The 19,449-nt window shown below is 40.5% G+C and overlaps 1 pseudogene; it reads right to left on the reverse strand.

The window, feature by feature from the left end:
• Positions 1 to 16,118: 16,118 nt before the first annotated feature.
• LOC114830094 lies at positions 16,119 to 18,138 on the reverse strand (annotated as a pseudogene).
• Between the last annotated feature and the right edge of the window lie 1,311 nt (positions 18,139 to 19,449).

The following is a 19,449-nucleotide window of genomic DNA, read 5'->3' on the forward strand; positions in this document are numbered from 1 at the left end:
GTTGTTGGAGGAAATTGGCTCCAATCAAGTGCTGTCCACAGAATATGGCATGGCATTGCAAAATGGAGTAATAGCCCTCCTTCAAGATTCCTTTTACTCTGTACAAATCTCCCACTTTACTCCAACCAAAGCAACCCTTGACCATCAAAGTGCCTCCACCATCCTTGACAGATTGCATTAAGCACTCCTCGAGCATATTTTCATTTAGTCTCTGTCTCATGAATGTTCTTCTTTGTGATCCGAACATCTCAAACTTAGATTTGTCTGTTCATAGCACTTTTTTTCCAAACTTCTTCTGACCAGTGTCTGTGTTTGTTTGCCCATCTTAATCTTTTCTTTTTATTGGCCAGTCTGAGATTTGGCTTTTTCTTTGCAACTCTGCCTAGAATGTCAGCATCCCAGAGTCGCGTTTTCACTGTTGATGTTGAGACTGGTGTTTTGCAGGTACTATTTCATGGATCTGTGTTACGGCTTGTGATACCTAGAGGTGGCGCCCCAGGTGCCGAAGCACCTTTGGTGAGTCTGTGAGGTCGTAAGTGCAGAAGATACCGAACCAACACAGATCACGAGTACGTGTCAGGGGATTTTATTTGTTCCCGATGACAATGAGCAAATAATAAATGATAACAGAAACATAGCCTATAAAAAAAAACCACCAACCTGTCTCCAACCGACCCGCATGGAAAAAAAAGGGGAAAAGGGGTCCGACCGTAACCAAAACAAAGAACTAAGCAAAAGATGTATTCTTCCTGACTAACAAAAGGTTCCCTAACTGGCACTCTAATAAGGCGCCCTTTACAAAACATACAGTGGTTGGTTCGTTCGGTACTTCCTAGTGTGTTTAGACATATAGTTACCTACGGACAAGTATACCCGCGGGCAGCTCTGACTATACACCTTCCCCTCCTCCCCTACGGAGAGACAGGTGGTTAACACAAATTCCAAAATAAACCAAACACTTAAACTACAATTATAACACGGTTCTTCATACCATACAAAAACAATTTCTCTCTCTCTCTTTTTCTCTCCTCCTCCTCCACCATCTCAACCACTCCTTAAATCCTCCGTAAGTCCCGCATGACACGGTCAACGACTCGGCGCAACAGCTGCGGCAGATCACGGTTGATTACCCCGCGGAACATAAGTCAACAGGCGGATCAAGAAAAAAAAGAAACACCTACAGCCGCCACACGTTCAACACGAAAAATAATATTATGAAACAAAAGAAGCTACTGGGACACGTAACAATCTGCCAGTTGAAGACCTGTGAGGCATCTGTTTCTCCTACGAGACACTCATATATTTGTCCTCTTGCTCATTTGTGCACCAGGGCCCCCACTCATCTTTCTATTGTGGTTACAGCCAGTTTGTGCTGTTCTGTGAAGGGAGTAGTACACAGCATTGTAAGAGCGCTTCAGGTTCTTGGCAGTTTATCACATAGAATAGCCTTAATTTCTCAGAACAAGAATAGCATGGTGACTTTTAGAAGAAAGTTTTGAGCATGTAGTAAAATCTACAATTGCTGATGCTCCAGATACTGGTCTAAAGGCCAGTTGTATTTTAATCAGTACAACAATCGAAAACTGTGCTAACATAATTGCAAAAGGGTTTCTAATGAGCAATTAGCCTTTAAAAATGATAAACTTAGCAAACACAAAGTTCCATTGGAACACAGGGCTGGTTGTTGCTGATAGTGTGCCTCTATGCCTATGTAGATATTACATTAATCATCAGCTGTGTCTAGCTGTGTAGTCATTTACGTTTTAGTCATTTAGCAGAGACTCTTATCTAGAGCAACTTACAATAAGTGCATTCTTAATGTAGTCTTGGAAAACAAACATCTGACAATCATAATAAGTACACTTTCCATCATCAAAGCCATTAGTTGGCAAAGTCAGTGCCAGAGAAATCAAAGTTTAGTGTTTTTTTTTTTTTTCGGTTGGGGTGGGGGGGTACACAAGTTAATTAAGATACTCATCAAAGAGGTAGGGTTTCAGATGCTTTCGGAAGATTGGCAGGGACTCAAGGAGAAGTTTTTTCCACCATGGAGGTGCCAAGACAGAGAAGAGTTTTTCCTTGGCTGAGCAGAAGCTACCCACTCGTGAGGGTTGGGTGGCCAAAAGATATTGTGCCAGATCAGAGTGCACGGGAAGGGTTTTAGGGTTTACATTAATTACCCCTATCCACCATATTTTCACAAGCAGTTGTCTTCTTTGGTGATTGTTTGATTAGCTTAACTTTTTTTCAAGAATCTGACAGTACCACTAGCTGTGTCACCTGAACATGCTCAAGAGCTACTCTCAACCAATGCAAAGTACCACTTGACATGGTGAAGACATTTAGTTTACCTGTGGGTAGTCGTGTGTAATCAGGAAAACTCTTTTTAGGACCTCTCCCAGAATGCTTGCTGTCTGCTTGGCTGCCAATGACAATTTTATTATTATTATTATACAAAAAATACTTTTATTTCAAACACAGCCATTTTGGTCTGGTTTCATGGACAGAACAATCCTGCTCAATGGAGATGGCTTAATCTGTGTCCGCGAAAACGGCCATTTGACCTAATGTCAATGTATGTAGATGTAGGAATTTCTTAGCTAACTGTCCCTAACAGATCACATACCAGGATCATGTACATTAATTTTACCAATTGGCATTTGCAATTGACAAAAAGATTATTCTTTGCCGAAAGCTTGAAGGATACAATTATTATTTCAATTAAACATCCTTATTTCTAACCTTGTCATTAACTATGTTTTCTAATCATTTTTCTATATTTCCTAATGAAACACATTTCATGTTTGTTTTCATGGAAAACAAAATGTCTAAGTGACTCCAAGCAAAGGCATGGTTGCAAGGGAAGGCAATTTAGAAAAGGCTGCAAGGGAAGGCTGATAAATCGTTTTACATAGCTACTATTTACAGCCCCCCCGGGCCATACACAATGTTCCTCAATGAGTTTCCAGAATTCTTGTCTAACCTTGTAGTCATGGCGGATAGTATTCACATTTTTCACGATTTCAATATTCATATGGAAATGTCCAATTACCCTCTTCAAAAAACCTTTGAAGCCATAATTGACTCAGTGGGTTTTTTCCAACATGTCTCAGATCCATCGCACAGCCACAATCAAACCTTAGATTTAGTCCTGTCATGAGAAATAGATATTGTAGATCTAATAATTTACCCCCAAATTCCTGGATTATCGGATCATTGTCTTGTTACATGTACTTTTAAAACAAGAAACCCACTTGCTCTGCAAACAATGAGTTTCAAAAGCCGTACTATACATTCTCGGACTAGAAATAGATTTCTTGATATTCTTACAAGCTCGCTCATCAAGGACAGAGTAAATAAATCTACAAACTATCTAATCGAGGATCTAAACTCAACACTGTGAAATACTTTACAGTTGCACAACTAAAAACAAAAGAAATACGCAACAAGCTCCAACAAGTTGGAGGTATTCAGACTAGCCTGGATAGAGAGTACACTACAATACTGAAAAGTACTCACGTCTGCTCGATCAGCTTATTTCTCCAACCTGATTGAGGTGAACAAAAACAATCCAGAATTTATCTTTGATACAGTTGCAAAGTTAACAAAAAAGCACTTTAGCTGTAATGAATACATGAACTTTGATGAAAAGATCATCACTATTAGAAAACAAATAACTGACTCGTCCTTAAATAGTTATAGTCCCCAAAATCTCAGTTGTCCTGAGAATGTCTTAAACCTCTCTGACCAGGTGTCAATGGGGACACTTACATTTTTTGATCCCGTATCGCTCGACACGTTCACTATATTCGTAATGAGTTCTAAACCCACAAATTGTCAGCTAAACCCGATTCCAACAAAATTAGGAGCTATTTCTGGTGCAAGGTCAGCCAATGTTGAACATCATAAATTGCTCCTTTTCCACTGGATGTGTACCAAACCCACTAAAAATAGCGGAAATTAATCCTCTTAAAAAAATATAATCTGTTTCCAGACATATTAAACAATTATAGGCCAATATCGAACCTCCAGTTCCTCTCAAATATCTTAGAGAAATGTATTTCCCAGCAACTGTATGCCTTCCTGAAGACAAAAAAACATTTATGAAATGCTCCGGTCTGGTTTCAGATCCCAACATAGCACTGAAACTGCACTTGTGAAAGTAAAAAATGACCTTCAAATGGCCTCAGATAAAGGTTCCGCATCCGTCCTGTTGCTTCTTGATCTTAGTGCTGCTTTTGACACTATTGATCATTCCCTTGTCTTAGAGAGACTGGAAACCCATATTGGGCAACGTGGACATGTTCTAGTCTGGTTTAAAGGTATGTTTTGGTGTTCCTCAAGGCTCAGTTTTGGGTCCATTATTGTTCTCATTATATATGCTGCCGCTGTGTGATGTAATCCTGAATCACAATGTCAATTTTCACTCGTATGTTGAAGACAGAGTTATATATTTTGATGAAGCATGGAGATGCCCCAAAATTAGGTACTTTGGAAGCATGTGTTTCAGATATTAGGAAGTGGATGACAGAGAACTTTTAAACTCAAGAAAAACAGACATGCTCGTTTTAGGATCCAAGAAACAAACAGATTTGTTGTCAGATCTCAGTGTGAACCTCGAAGGCTGCATGGTCGCATCCCAAAAAATTTTAAGAAACCTCTGCGTTACCCTCGACCCTGACCTCTCCTTTGATGAACATATAAAATATATCTCAAGAGTTCCTTATTTTCATCTTCAAAACATTGCAAAAATCTGAAACCTTCGATCAAAAGACTAATGCAGAAAAACTAATCCATGCTTTTGTTACTTCTAGATTAGATTACTGCATTGCTCTTCTTTCCGGTTACCCTGATAAATCAATAAATAAACTTCATTAGTACTGCACATGACTAGAAATGAAACAATTTAACACATTACTCCAGTACTAGCCTCTTTATACTGGCTACCTGTTAGGGTTAGGGCTGATTTTAAGGTTTGATTGTTAACCTATAAATCATTACATGGACTTGCTCCTACATACCTTGCTGAAATGATCCAGCCATATATACCTACACGAAACCTTAGATCGCAAGATGCAGGCCTTTTAATTGTACCTAGAATTTCTAAACAAACTTATCCTCTACTTTGGATTTGCTAATTAAGGTTAGAAATGAAGACTCAGTTCAAGTGTCTACTAAAGTCTCATCTCTATAGCATGGTCTATGATTAAGTGTAGTTTGGCCCAGGGGCGTGAAGGTGACCAGAAAGGCTTGATACTGTCCACCCTTGCTTTCTTGCCAGGAGGGCTCTCATCGCCACTGGGATCCCTTCCCTCCAACGCCATACAGAGGTGGAGTCACTGTCTCGTTGTTGTCTCTCTGTTGCACACTTAATTTCGCGTTGAATGATTTCACATTTGGAAATCAGATCGCTGAGAAGCTTTTTCAGCCCTTGGAGCCTGACGTTCAAGTCAGACAGATATTTGGTTATGTCCATCATAAAAGCAAATCACACACCTACTTGTCATCACTCAGTTCTGCATCTACATTAATTATTGTACTTCATCCTTCTGTCCGTAAAGCGAGCATGTATCCACAGCTCAACCATCACACCCCAAAATGGTCAACCAGATCACCATACTACGATTCAAGTTCACTCAATAGCTCCCTAAACTCACTGTTGTTCAGCCCTTTGCTTTTGATAACTTTGATTTTCCACACTACAGTTGCCATTATGTTGTTCAGCTAGGACTGTGCAAAAATACTTTCTTGATGTATGATGCAGTTTCATACATTTAACACTAACCGCCAGGCCTTTCAGACCAACAGTATCAGCCAGAGCTGAATGCCGTTTCTCATCACTAGCATACACATTCTCCTCCACTGCATCACCATCCAGCCAGAGCATCCGTTTATCTACAGTACTGGGTCATCATCTACTTAGAATAGTCAAAAAAATCATGAATAACCCAATTTGTCCGTTTTAAATGGTTAAGGAATTGTAAAAAAATATACAATAATGTGTTTGTATAGAAGGTCTTACCACACAAAACAAATTGATTGAGAAAATAATACAAATAATTATTATTTCTAAAAACATTGGCTATAGTGTTTTCATTTGTTTATTGGGCCATATGTAAAAAATTAAAATTACAAAATTACAATAAAATTATTCAAAATAAATCCATCAAATTTTGATGATTACAATGTAAAATAACAGACATTATCGACCAGTTTGCGAATATCAAAGCATATCCCAATGAATAGCCGTACATAGGCCCTAAAGCACGGTTGCTTGATAAACGCGTAAAATGTCAATGAATTACACATGGCTACAGCTTCTTCATAGAAATAATATTGATAGATCCAAGGATATGTAGCCTCTCTTCATGTAATTACATTACAATGTATTATTCAATTACTTTTATTTGTAAATGTGATTAGCAGAGTATAAGGATGATCAAAGGATGTTTTACAATAGCCTACACAGTCACGGTGCCTCCTGTAATCACGCCTCTGGGGAAGCTCAACTATATTTCTCCCTGTCGCCGGCCTATTAGCCACCATTGTCCATTCTTCCAGATGCTAGCACCTCATTCACGGAGTACCCCGGACTCTCCTCTGTTATGCATACCTGTTCCTCATCACATCACCCTGGACTTCCCATCATTACACACACCGGATCCTCATTACTACAGCTTATAACTGCCCTTGTGTTTGTCTGTGTTTTTGCAGAGTATTGTCTGCTAGTTTTCTGTGCGTATGTTGTTTTTCTGGCCTAGTGTGCTTGTCCTTTGTACCGGTTCTAGCCATTTCGGCCTTCATTGTTTGTATTATGCATTACGCTTTTCAGCTTAGTAAACCCTTGTTTCATCGTTCATCCTGCGCCTGGGCTTCTTGCTTACCACACTTTGACATACATGAATAACAAAAATTACAAACAAAATTCAATTAGCAGAGTAAAATCATGATCAAAGGATAAATTGTCTCGCAGTGGCATTTGTGGTCGCCGTTGGTTGCCTGGTTGCTCAGGCATTGGAGGTGGCAGATCATTATCATTATCAACATCCAAGTAGTCGATATCTGGTCTGTTTCTGATCCTCTATCTGACTCCATCTCATCTAAATTTTGCTGCATCTGGAATGCTGCAAGGGCATCGAATCAACGGCCATTGTGAACTAAGTGCTGTAAATTGTGTCTGAATTGTGTCTGACTTGCTCACCGAGTTCAGATTATATACCATATCTTCCCTCATCGACATTGTCTGGTATCTCATTTCATAAAATAAAAATTAAGATTTACATTGTGGATTTACATTAGATGAATTAGCCTACACAAGAAGCTGAATCACTTATTGTAAATTGATTCTTCAAAACAAACTGCCACTTTGAAACAATTTAGCTTTGTCTGGTGCAAGCAACTCTGCAATGGCAAGACCACACTTAAATTCTCCTCCTGAATTAGGCTTCAGTTTTTTTGCAATAAGCTTGCTCACCACAAAACTTGGGCACCCAAAACCCACTGAAGAGCTATGACTTTATCCACATGAGGATGTCCTTGCAACTCATTCAGTTTAGACTATATTGAGGTGTAATGATGTGCAAAATTTGCCTTTTTCATTACTGCTAATACAAAATTATTACATTTTCAATTTCTCTTTGAAAATGCAACACTCTGTATCTACTTTTCTTTTTTGTAACAATTTTTCTGAAGTAGCCCACAAGCCCTTGATTATGACAAGCTGATTGGTAGCACCAAGGTTTTGCAGGGGGAGGGGTAAGTGGGTGTATTTGTGTTGCAACATTTTTTATAATAAATGTATTGTAAAAAAAAAAAAGAAGCTATTATTGACATTAAGTATTTATATATTTTCTTGTGAATCTATGATAGGCTTGGAGCCTGGAGGCCAGAGCTCCCCCACCCCTGATCTAGAAGGAAATTTGCTTTTATAATTATTGGCACACCTAATGTTTTGACTAAGTCTCTGATCAATTTATACAAATTGTTCTGCTTTGCAAAGACTAAAATCAACACTAAATAATTACAGCTCCCCTGTGCATGCATTAACAATGCAAAAAAAAAAAAAAAAACAGACATGCCTAATAAGAAACAGCTTTGAAGCCAGCTGTCTAAAAACATTTTCACCTTTCTAAATGGTTTGTCCCATATAGATTAATATACTTTCATATCAAAGATGACAATCTCCACTTTAACCTCACAGTTATGGTGTCATTTCAAATCCAACCTGCTGAAAAACATAGTCAAAAACAGTACTTCATTTTCACTGTCCAAATAGTTTTGAAATGAACTGGCAGTTTCTTATCACATGAGCATTTAAGTCATTTTCAGATAGTCCGACATTGAGGGTCCAATTTATCCAATCAGCATGTGTTGTTGGTGTAACTTTTTCTTCTCACAAAAATGCTTTAGAGATGTGCTGCTTGCTCACAGAATAGGAAGTTATCTGTATTTGATTAACCAACTTCCATATTTTTATTTCAACGCTTAGCTGCACTGAAGCAAACTCTGTGGCCCTCTACTAGTCCGGTGTCTGGAGGTTGGAAAACATTGCTCAGGGTCACCTACTGCCACAGACCTATATGTGTTTATGTTTAATTTCAGTATGTACAGTGCAGTCAAGGTAATCAACATTGTTGAAGAAATCAGCAGCAAAATCACCAGAATAGAAAGAACTTCTCATAACCTCATAACCGGTGTCAGGGAAATTTCTTTTACAATGTATTCTTACTGATTAAAGGACGGAGTTCCATTGTTCAAATTGGGAAAGGAATGTGGAAGTGGGGGAGCTGGTATTTGCATAGGGGGCATCATTGACTGGTGTCGGCTGGTTATAAAGGTACTCATTTATCTCCGCATCTGTATGACTCATCGGGGCATCAATTGTCTGTCCAGATGTTGTAAGAACTCTTTGAATTGAATAAGTTACTTATGGGGGGAAGGAGAGCTGTCCTTTGTGTGAAGTTTAGGTTATAATAGAACAAAGGGAATGTGTCCTGTTGAGTTGGGGGATTGTGCAGGATTTTGTCACACCCCTCTTCTGTCCATAAATACTGTCGATTGACCTGTATTAATTTAGAGACTATTCACTGTTACTTTGTAACCTGCATACTCTCTCCTTGCAAGTATATTAAACCCTTTATTGTGCAATTGATTTCTCCTGTCTTACCTACCATTTTCATAGAACTGTTTGAACTTTAGAAATTGTCATCACACCGGACACAGAACAACAGAAGAGATTGAAGAATATTAGGGCATATGAGGCTCAGCTCAACCACAATAATAATCATGCATCACGATCCAACTATTTTAGCTTCTGACAACTCTATATTGAGTCCAAATGTTACTGCTTGTGACCCATCTCTTTAATTCACTCCCATGCATTGTAGCTCCAGCATGAACAAACACAAACGTTAATAGTGCATTTTAGCCTTTAGTGTGCCGTACCATTCAAATCCCTTGTATTGCATGTCTGGTCTCCAAGTGGTGCAGTGGTCTAAGTCACTGCCTCGTAGTAAATCTATGCCTGGAGTTTGAATTCTGGTTGCGCCATACCAACATTGCTCAGGGTCCGACTGAAGGCACAGCATTTCCAGATTTGAGTGACATATACTGCCCAATCACAGCATAAATCCCACAAGCTCTACCAAAAGCCTGCTCAATTCTCTTTTTGCTTGAAAACCATATCTATAAATATACAGGCCCAATCGCTTATTTTTTTGGATTTCATTAAAAATAGCCCGACTGTGTGGGAAACCGCCCCATCTGGCAACACTGAGAGGGCAGTGCAAATTGACTAACTGGGGAAGAAGATAAAGAGCCTCATACATTAATCATACATTTTTTATAGAAATTCACATTGCAGAAGCTCCCAGCACTTCCATTCTATACAGGCATGGCTTGAGGGAAAGGGAAATTTGCACAGTGGTGTTCCAGTATGTACCACTTTGGAATTGGGCCATTATCCTCTGATGGGGTCATCTCCTTTTGCCTCCAAAGCATTCCAGTCAGGAGCAGAGGTCGGACATCATGTGATCTCTCTAAAAGAAGTGGGTGTAAGATTCTCGGCTTGGAGTTTTTTTTTAATGTTTGCTTCCCACATGGCATCCTATTTTAGTGCCCTACTTTCAGCTACAAGGCCTACATAGGCTGCTATTTAGGATGCAACCCCACATCTCTCATGTGCCAACTCCCCCATCAGGCTGGTTTGAAAGCCTATTCATGGGCACAAACACTCCACTCTTGGCTCTGGTAATCTGGATCTTTTGGATGGGGAACACACCCCTGCATTAAATCCAGTCCCATCCCTGGCCCCCTGCATTGTGATTGTGATGGGCAGAGCAGGAGCAATGACGAAAGAGGTGAAGGGGAGACGGAGGATGAAGCTTCACCTCTTACCCAAATCTCATTATGCACCCCACCGGGATCCCACTGTGCACCTCTCTATCTGCAGTTCAGCTCTTTAGCCCTGGTTCTGCTGAGCACAGACCCATGCTCCCACCCTCCCCTCCTCTGGGTTTGTCTGTATTCGCCTTCTGTCATTACACCTAGCTATGTATTTATATGTCTGTCACAAGAAATTACTACAGGAATCACCCTCATCAACTTGGAAAGGGCTGAGATGATGTGCAGCTGCCTTGTGGTGACTACCCGGCAGTCACTATGCCTTGACATGTATACAAACTTGGGATACAATGGCACAAATGCATTAAGATACAGTGCCTTGGACATCAACACCATTCAGGAGCTCCTGGGACCTTTTCTTTTCCATATTTAACCGGTCCATTTCTAAATATAAATATCTTGGAAAGGGGGGGGGGGGTATCGTAACTCTTCTTCTCCAGTGTTTCTGTCAGCTTCTTGTGGCGCAGCTCCGTGCTGCCTTCGCGGGAACATTTTGTCAGAGTATCATCTACAAGATTTCACCCACATGGTGTTTACTGTGTAAACTCTGGAAAATGGATGCTTTCTTTCTTGGTATTAAACGTGGAACAATGTATTTCTCCTAAAAGCGTTCAGGGATACACCGTGAACACCTTGTTATCGCAGTGGCAACTTATTTACAAGAGGGATATTCCGCTGTCAGACTTCCCCTGAAAACAGCATCCAGATACAAGTGGCTTTGTTGACATGACTGCAATAAAAACAGGCGCAGGGCTCACACTAACTTTCAAAGTTTTTAACTTATTTCCAATGAAAGTTAATCCTTCTGCTTTAAAACCCCTTAATAAGTGCCAGCTTGTTTTCCATTGGAACAATTCATAAGAATGTTTATTTTTTGGCATTTCTGATTGGCTGTTGTTTAATTTAGATTTGAATGTTAAATTGCTTGCCATTTCTGATTGGCTGATACTGGGAATCTGTTGTTTGTCATTCAATGATGCACTTTTTTAGATGATTTTTAATCAATAGTAACAACAGTTCCTATTTGTAACAACAACAAAAATAACAATAATAATTTATATTCAGGGCAATTAGCCTACATCTTATTTGATGGGGGGTGGTAAGGGACCTGGATAATGGATAGGGGGGCGCAGGCCCAAACATTTTGAGAAGCACTGCAAGTCTAAACTGATCCACCTGACATAATTACTAACATTTTGAATGGTAGACAGAGCATTATCCTGCATATTGAAATTCTTATGACATGGCAACAACATAAAAGTAAAGGAGAAGAATATATAAGCAAAAATATACACTGTTTATTTATAGTGTACAGTTTATATGTATATAACTGTACACTAGAAGCAGTTTAAAAAAAGAATACTGTAAACTAACAGCAATCTGGGTAGTATTATTAAACATTTAGATATGGCAAGTATGGCAGTAATATACATAACAGTATATACTAGCAGCATTTGGTAGTTATTAAATATTATGGATACATATGAGTGTAATAAGCTTATGAATGGTGGCATAGCACACTAGTGAGAATTTAAGGAGAAAAAATGTATGGCAAGAAGATAAAGGAATATTATACATAACACTGTACATAGCAGCAGTTATGAAAGAGTACTGTAAAGAGCACAGCGACATGGAATCAAGCACAGCAAAATAGCAATCCATGCATAGGATTATAGTAGACAATATTCCTCAGATTTTAATGTTTTATTCTGGCCAAATAAATCCAGACGCAGGCCCGAATAACAGCAGTTTCATGCGGGTGTCGACGTTCTCACAGATGCCCCATGGTGGCCATTCTTATTTTATTTTTGTCCATGCACCCCAATTTGCTGCAGTATACCACCGTATAACGAGGCATGCCTGGCATGTGAGCTTTGTGAAAACTACATGAACGCCTAGACAGTCAAGAAGCAAGCCGCTAAGGAGGCATCACAGCCCACTCTTCCTCTTTCTAAGCCTCGGCAGCTCACACCCGGCAAGAAGACAGTGTCAAGTCGGCAGGTGCACACGGAACAAGACCAATGAGAACAATGTGCAGTGCAACCATTTTATTTTGCTGGTCTTGATCACACAAACTCCTGAAGCTGTGTGCTGACTGTGGTGTAGTCTGAAGTTCGAGCAAGATGTATAAATGCATGAGTTTTTGTAGCACACATCGTCCAAAGCAATGACAAATTGTCTATATTTTATCAAATAGTCAATTTCATTATTCATGTAGGCTACTGTAAATCAAATTTTGATCAGCCTTTTACTCTGCTAATCGAATTTACAAATACAACTGATTGAATAATACACTGCAATGTTTTTACTTGAAGAGGAGGCAGTTACGTTGTAGTAGTGAGGATCTGGTGTGTGTAATGATGAGAAGTCCGGGGTGATGTGATGAGGAACAGGTGTACGTAATAGGTGGAGAGTCCTGGTGGTGTTCCGTGAATGCGGAGCTAGCAGCCGGAGGCTGACGTGATCATGGGAGGCACCGTGACAGTGAAGGAAACTGTAAATCATCCTTTCCTTTATTAATCAAATTGATCGTGTTTATCAAGCCACCGTGCTTTAGGCCTATGTACAGCTATTTATGTGGATATCCTCTGATCATCACAAACTGGTCGATAATGTTATTTTACCTTGTATATCATCAAAATGAAAACTGAATCGTAATGGATACATTTTTGAATAATTTAAGTGTTGTATCATTTTTATATATTGTATATTTGTAAGGCCTAATGAACAAATGAAAATACTATAGCCTGTGTTCTTATAAAAAAAAAACCTCCTATAAAAAAAAATAATAATAATTTTTTTCTAAGATCTTCAATAGAAACACATTCCTGTATTTTCTAATTCATTAAACATTTAAAGCAAACAAATTCCATAAATCATAATTTTTTAGACTATTTTATATTGTTTGATGACGACAGATTAACTGATGCTCTGGCTGGGTGGTGATTCTGGGGAGGAGAATGTGTATGCTAATAGGAACGATTCGTATGCAAATGACGAGAAACGGCATTCGGCTTTGGATGTTAATGTACATGGCATGGCAGTTCTAGTGTTAAGTTGTTTATTTGGAATAGGGTTCAGTTGACAGCTGGTAGGTTTTGCAATCATTATTATTTTAGTGAACATGTCTAGTGATAAAGGAGTATACAATTAAAGTGTCCCTATTCATGTGAGGTCCTGACATTCTTAGCAATCTCAGGACAACAGAGTTTTTAAAAGCATACATATTTAGGGAGGATTGCGTCTTGACATGCTCATGATCTTTTCATCAAAGAAGTTCATCACCATTAGCTTTGAAACTGTATCAAAGAGAAATGGACTGGATTGTCTTTGTTCTCCTCAATCAAGTTACAAAAGTAGATTGTTCGAGCAGATGAGTGCACTTCAATATTGTTTTCTGCAGTTTTTCCAGGCTTGACAACTGTAAATATTAGCAATTTGGTGGGATGGCATTTTCAAGTTTTGCTTTAGGGCTATGGTATTTTCTGTATACCAGCAAGTTTCTTGTTGCATATTTGATTTGTTGCTAATGATACAGTTGCATCTAAGGTATTATGTTGTGAAAAACTCATGTTTTTCACAAAGCCCACTTACCACATGATATTCCTGAATACACAGTCATTCTTCAGCTCTGTCTCAGTCTGTAAATAGTTTTATTAGCATCATCCAATTTCAGGAATGGAAATGATTCCTACCGCTATCGCAAAGCTGCATTGCAAACAGAAAACTACATTCAGTAATCTGTCATGGTAGAATTATTTTTTTTTAAACTGTACACTGACGAAACAGCCAGCGGAATTGGCTGAATTCAAACTGGCACTAACAAACTATTTTCTATAGCCACCATGTGGTCATAAGAAAGGAATAAGGGATGTGGGAGAGGAGATGAGGTTTCACTCGTTGCCTGTGACCATCTGTGAGGTCTTATCACAGTTCAATCTCTCAACCACATCACCAGTACAACATACAATTAAGCCCAAAAGTACTCATACCCATGCATCATTTTTAGCCATAGTGAATTATTCATAGATTTTTTTCTTCTGGCTGGAAATGACCTAAACAAGTGAAAAAACACAGTACATAATTTAGCTGGAGATACAAATGAATAACAGAACAGTTTCTGGTTTTTTCAAATGTTTTCAAAAAATGCCATGTCTAACATTATTTATACCCCTTTCTATACCATTTAAAATGGTCTTGTAATTTCCACCATTAGAGAGCATTCTAAACACCTATACAATGAGAACAGCAGTAGTTCTCTAGTCAGTTACTAGTCAACTGCAAGTCATTGTTAAAAACAGAAATAGTTTGTGTTTCCAGCACAATGTCTTACCGTTTACTTGTTTATGTTATTTCCAGCCAGAAGTAACCTATTGGTCAAATAAAAATGTACTATGGCTCAAAATGTTACATGGGTATGAATACTTCTGGGCATAACTGTATATCCTCCAGATCCCAAGGTCCTCAGGATCCCAATCATTACGAACGCAGCACTCCTCCCAGCTCCCAATCGCTGAAATAGTTAACACATTTTATGATAGCTTTCTAATGTTCTTTGACCCTAGCATGCCTTCCGTGTTTACGATTTAGCTTATCCTAGTCTGTATTATTGCTATATTTTTTACTCTATTTTTGCTTTAGATATTTCTTCATTCTTACTACATAGATGTCATTTGCCATGTTACAATAATCTAGAAGGCCGGCGATGACGTGTGTCGAACACCACGCACGTCCTCTTTACAAATAAACTTTGAACTTCTGGATTTCAACTTCTGCCTGATCACATCTTGACCACACAAATTCTACCTTTGATAGGGAACAGTTCTACCTTTAACAGGGAAGGGTTCACAATCCAAACATAGCATGATAGCCGTCACAATGTAGATCTTTAAGCATCATCACACAATACATCAAAGTCCGATACTGGGATTGTCATTGTAAAGTTTCCCATCTGTCTTGCGAGAAACAAATATTCATAGATATGAAACCATATTAGTTAATTTAGGAAAATCTTAGATTGTAAGGAATTAAGTTAGTTTCCAATCAAGTGTTCTTTAGTTCTTGTCCTCAGTTTTCTTTGTCTTGTATCAGTGATGAAAGTTCCAATATCAGTAATTGCAGTCAATGTGATGTGGACCCAGCAAATTGCCTGGTTGTCCTAACAAGTCAGTGTTATAACCTTAGATGGTTAAGAATGCACGCACACTTTGAACGGTTAACAGACTTTACTTAACATCTGCATCAACCCACATACACAGGTAGGAACACTCTGGAGCAGCACATGTCAACCTGGCGGGGTAACCCTCTTAACGTCGCTGGGGGGGGGCACCTGGGTTAATTAATAAAGGTTCCGGGGTGCAGTACCCTTAAACACAGCGACACAAATTCAGTCTGTAACACTTCTCCCCCTTTTAGTGAAAACATAATGTACACAAATACAACTGTGCAACTCAGGTCCCCTTTTTTTTTTCATCATGTTACAGCCTTTTTCTAACTTACAGAAATGTGTCTTGCAATATATTTTTAAAACAATCTTAAACAACAATCTACCAAATGCTTTGCTTTAATACCTTAACATTTTGTCCTAGCTTTTGGACCGTTTAACATGTCAGTCTATCTGGAGGCTTGTGCTGCCTCTTAGATCTCCTCAGTCCCACTGTGGGACCAACAGGTCCTGTAGCAGGTTGTGTACTCCCAGCCAAGTTTGGGGTACAGACAGGCTAGTCAACCTGTACAGACTCACTTTGCACAGACCGTCCATCAGTTTGCTGCGGTGCTACTGGCACGTCAAAATCAGCCTCAGGGCTGTCCACACTGTCCTTGCGTGTAACACTCTCCCCTTCAGGCCCAGGGCGAGCACGCAGGTGATCCTGGTGCCTGCGGATCTGCCGTCCATCCAACAAATCCATCGTGAAGGACACCGGTCCCGTCTGGCAGCTGATGAGCCCTGGCAGCCAGGGAGGACCCTGAGCAAAGTTATTGACAAACACACAGTCCCCAGGCTTAAAAAGCCTCTCTTTAGCATCTTGGTCTCACCTCCCTTTCTGCTCTTCCTGCGAACGGACAACTCTCGCTCCGACGTCTGGGTGGAGCAGACCCAGATGAGATTTGGGCTTCCTCCCCAATAACATTTCCGCTGGGGAGACGCCTGGGGTTGTGTGGGGAGTGATCCTATATTGGAACAAGAAGCGGGAAAGCTTAGTTTCCAGTGTATGGCCTGACATCTTTCGTAGAACATCTTTTCGGGTCTCAACGGCTCGTTCTGCTAAGCCATTGGAGGCCAGATGATAGGGAGCCGTGCGGGCATGTCGGATACCATTTTTCTCTATGAACTCCTGGAACAACTCACTGGTGAAAGTTGGACCGTTGTCTGTCACAACAGTATCTGGCAACCCGTGAGTAGCAAAGATGCTCCTGAGCTTTTCTATGGTGACTGAGGCAGTAATGTTTGACATTATGTGTGCGTCCAGACACTTAGATTGGGCATCTACCAGCACTAGGAACATGTGACCAGTAAATGGACCCGCAAAATCCAGGTGGAGCCTTGACCACGGACGACCAGGCCACTTCCATGGGTGGAGCGGGGCAGGTGCTGGCATCTTTTGGTTACTTTGACATTGTGCACGTGCCTTTACCTTTTCTTCTAGAGCACTGTCCATCCCCGGCCACCACACAAATGACCTGGCAAGGCTCTTCATCCGGGACACGCCAGGGTGGGCGTCATGCAGCTCGTCGATCACCTGTGCCTACCCTGGGGGTGGAACAATCCCTCTGGATCCCCAGAGGAGACAGCCATCCTGGACACTTAGCTCTAGCTGACACTTGGAAAAGGGCTTAAACACCTCTTGCTCAACAGCTGCTGGCCAGCCCTGCATCACCCATCTCTTAACTTGAGATAACACTGGGTCTCTTTCAGTCCACATTTTGACTTGCTTTGATGTCACTGGAGTGTTAGACAGCCTGTCTAACATGAACACAGTCTCTGGGGGAAGGAAAGTTTGGTTTGGTGTGTCTGGAAGAGGGAGTCGGCTAAAGGCATCAGCATTGGCATTTTCGCTGGCCGCTTTGTACACTATTTTGTACTGAAAGGCTGAGAGGGTTAGTGCCCAGCGCTGTACTCTTGCCGAAGCCATGGGCGGGATGCCTTTTGACTCACTGAACAGACCCATAAGGGGCTTATGGTCTGTATAGATAGTAAAGGGATGACCATACAGGTACTGGTGAAACCGTTTCACAGCAAAAACCACAGCTACTCCCTCTTTCTCTAACTGTGAGTACGCTTTTTCTGCTGAAATGAGAGTGCGTGACACATATCCAATCGGCTTTTCAGAATCGTCCTCCATCTGGTGCGAAAGGACCGCCCCCACACCATAAGGCGAAGCATCACAGGACAGGATGACATCCCTGTCTGGATCAAAGTGCACCAGCAGTCGATCAGAGTGTAACAGCTCCTTTACCTGCTGGAATGCTGCCTCTTGTGCTTGCTGCCACTTCCATGAGCTGTCTTTATGCAGTAGCTGATAGAAGGGGGCCAGTACAGTGGAGAGGTCAGGTAAGAATTTGCCATAGTAGTTCACTAAGCCCAAGAACAACCTGAGTTCTGCCACATTCTTTGGGCTTGGCCTCCTTTACTGCCCTCACCTTATCTTCCACTGGCGACAGACCCTGAGCCGTAAACCTGTGGCCCAGGTAGGTGACACTTGGAGCTTGGAAAACGCACTTACGTTGGGGTCTACACATAGTTTTACAGTTGTGCCCAGCTCATCTTTAAAAACATCTGCATACTTTTCTAGGATGTCTTCAATTGCTCTCACATGCTTGATTTTCCCCCAGTTCAGGTGAACTTTCCGCAGGATGTTACGACCAAACAAACTTCTCTCCCTTGACCACAAACAGCTTCGCTGTAGCCTCCTGCCCTTGGTACACAATGTTAACTTCTATAGATCCAAGAAGTGGAATGCACTCACCCGTATAGGTCCTCAGTCTGAAATTAGTCCCATTGAGTGCAGGCGCTTCTTCTGAGCGCCACAACTTGAGGCAGGTAGCTTGACTAATCACTGATGCTGAGGCGCCTGTGTCTACCTCCATTTCCAGCTCCTTTCCATTTAAGCATAAATGTAAGGAACACTTTGTGCATAGTTGAAAAGAAAAAGCCATATCTCAGACTGGCCAATAAAAACTAAAGATTAAGATGGGCAAAGGAACACAGACACTGGACAGAAGAACTTTGCCCAGAAGGCCAACATCCCAGAGTAGCCTCTTCACTGATTTGTAGGTACAATTTAATGAAGCTACCAGTTGAGGATCTGTGAAGCAGCTGTTTCTTTTATTAGACATTCTGATGTATTTGTCCTCTTGGTCCGTTGTGCACTGGGGCCTCCCACTCCTCTTTCTACTCTGGTTCGAGCTAGTTTGTGCTTTCTATGAAGGAATTACTACAAACCCGATTTCCAAAAAGTTGAGACACTGTACAATTGTGAATAAAAACAGAATGCAATGATGTGGAAGTTTCAAATTTCAATATTTTATTCAGAATACAACATATATGACATATCAAATGTTAAAACTGAGAAAATATATCACTTTAAGGGAAAATAAGTTGATTTAAATTTTCATGGCAACAAACACATCTCAAAAAAGTTGGGACAAGGCCATGTTTACTACTGTGTGGCATCCCCTCTTCTTTTAATAACAGACTGCAAACGTCTGGGGACTGAGGAGACAAGTTGCTCAAGTTTATGAATAGGAATGTTGTCCCATTCTTGTCTAATACAGGCTTCTAGTTGCTCAACTGTCTTAGGTCTTCTTTGTCACACCTTTCTCTTTATGATTCGCCAAATGTTTTCTATGGGTGAAAGATCTGGACTGCAGGCTGGCCATTTCAGTACCCAGATCCTTCTTCTATGCAGCCATGACATTGTAATTGATGTTGGAAAATGCAAGGTCTTCCCTGAAAGAGACAACGTCTGGATGGGAGCATATGTTGTTCTAGAACTTGGATATAACTGTCAGCATTGATGGTGCCTTTCCAGATGTGTAGGCTGCCCATGC

The sequence above is a fragment of the Esox lucius genome, chromosome 22 (genome assembly GCF_011004845.1).
Source record: "Esox lucius isolate fEsoLuc1 chromosome 22, fEsoLuc1.pri, whole genome shotgun sequence".
Lineage (NCBI taxonomy): Eukaryota > Metazoa > Chordata > Actinopteri > Esociformes > Esocidae > Esox > Esox lucius.